The 1,809-nt window shown below is 34.5% G+C and overlaps 1 pseudogene; it reads right to left on the bottom strand.

Annotated features, from left to right (window-relative positions):
- Nucleotides 1-1,809, bottom strand: part of LOC101653782 — a 6,520-nt pseudogene that overhangs the window by 1,930 nt on the left and 2,781 nt on the right.

The following is a 1,809-nucleotide window of genomic DNA, read 5'->3' as shown; positions in this document are numbered from 1 at the left end:
TTGTTAATTTTGCATCCTGATACCTTGCTGAATCCCTCAATTGTTTCTGGTAGGCTTTTTGTGGAGACTTTTGAGTTTTCACTTCTTTCAAGAGTTACTACTTCTTTGCCTATTTGTATTCCATGATTCCTTTTTGCAGTCTGATGGCTGCAGCTAAGACTTCTGGCATGATGTTGAATAAGAGTGATGATAAGGGACATGCTTGTCTGGTCCCTGTTTTCAGTGAAAATGTTTCTAGCTATTCCCTGTTGAGTGTGATGCTGGTTGTTGGTTTTTCATATATGACTTTTATCATGCTGAGGGCTTTCTCTTCTATTTTTATTTTGTGTGTTTTGATCATAAATGAGTGTTGGATATTGTTAAATGTCTTTTCTGCATCTACTGATATAATCATGTGGTTTTTATTTTTTGCCTTGTTTATTTGGTAGATATGTTTATTATTTTTCCGAATATTGAACCATCTTGCATCCGTGGAATGAATGCTGCTTTGTCATGGTGAATGAAATGTTGGATTTTTAAAATATGATGTTGATTCTGTTGGCCCGAATTTTTCTTAGGATTTTTAACATCTATGTTCATAAGGATATTGGTCTATCTTTTCTATCTTTGTGGGGTCTGTGCCTCATTTGGGTATCAGAGTTATGCTGGCTTCATAGAATGAGTTTGGGAATTTGTTGGGTTTTTTCTATGTTCCAGAATAGTCTGCGTAGTACTGATGTCGGATCTTCTCTGAATACTTGGAAGAATTCCCCTGGAAATTCCCCATCAGATCCTGGGATTTTCTTGGTTGGTAGTTTCTTAATGACCTGCTCTGTTTCTTCTTTTGTTATGCATCTGTTGAGTTTTTCAATATCTGCATTAATTTGAGTGGGTATCTGTCAACTTCTTCTAGATTATAAAATTTGTTTGAATACAGTTTTCATAATAATGTGTTATTATTCTTTATATTTCCTTTGGATCTGTTGTAATGTAACTCTTTTCACTCTATTCTTGGTATTTGCATGTTTTCTTTTTTGCTTTGTTAAGTTTGCCAGTGGTCTGTCTATTTTGTGAATCCCTTCAAAGAAACATTTGAGCTTTGTTGATTCCTTCAAAGAAACAGCCTTTTGTCTTGATTTTTTTCATTATTTTCTTTTTCCACATGATCATTTTCCATGTGATCCTTATGATTTCTTTTCTTCTATTATTGGAAGGGCTATGTTGTTGTCCTTGTTCCAGTTCTTGAAGGTGCTGTGCTATGGTTTTTATTTTGAATTTCTCCTCTTTTCTATTTCTTTCCTTTTTTTTCCTGTTGAGATTATGCCTGGCTTTATATAAACCTTTATGAGCACTGGGAGAACATTACAGTTCAGGATTGTTAATAAATAAAAAAAACTTGGTAGTACAGCTAGTGACACCAAATATGACTTGAATTCTGGTACTAAGTGATTTTATTCTTTAAGGGGTAGTATGTGCAAAGTCTCCAAAGCAGAAGAAACCCATATTACTCTCAGCCTTTAAAGAAATTGGCTCTGTGGCTAGAAGTGCCACTCTTGATGATCAATGAGTTTCATTTTAGCAAAACAATCTCCAACTTTTTACACTTATTAAAGGTAGAGGAGGGTCCTCTATTCACAAGCTGGCGAGATCTTCAGAGTAATATAGTATATAGAGGATGGTAAATGTTAGTCCTGCTAGACCACCTCATACTACACCTTGAAGACAACCTGAACATTTTTAAAAATTCATTTTATTAGGGGCTCATACAACTCTTATTGCAATCTATACATACATCAATTGTGTAAAGCACATTTGTAATTTCATAGCCCT

The sequence above is a fragment of the Echinops telfairi genome, unplaced genomic scaffold (genome assembly GCF_000313985.2).
Source record: "Echinops telfairi isolate 266 unplaced genomic scaffold, ASM31398v2 ScPeMD7_5;HRSCAF=22, whole genome shotgun sequence".
Lineage (NCBI taxonomy): Eukaryota > Metazoa > Chordata > Mammalia > Afrosoricida > Tenrecidae > Echinops > Echinops telfairi.
Note: the sequence above shows the minus strand (reverse complement) of the source record. Positions and strands in the feature narration are given on the sequence as shown.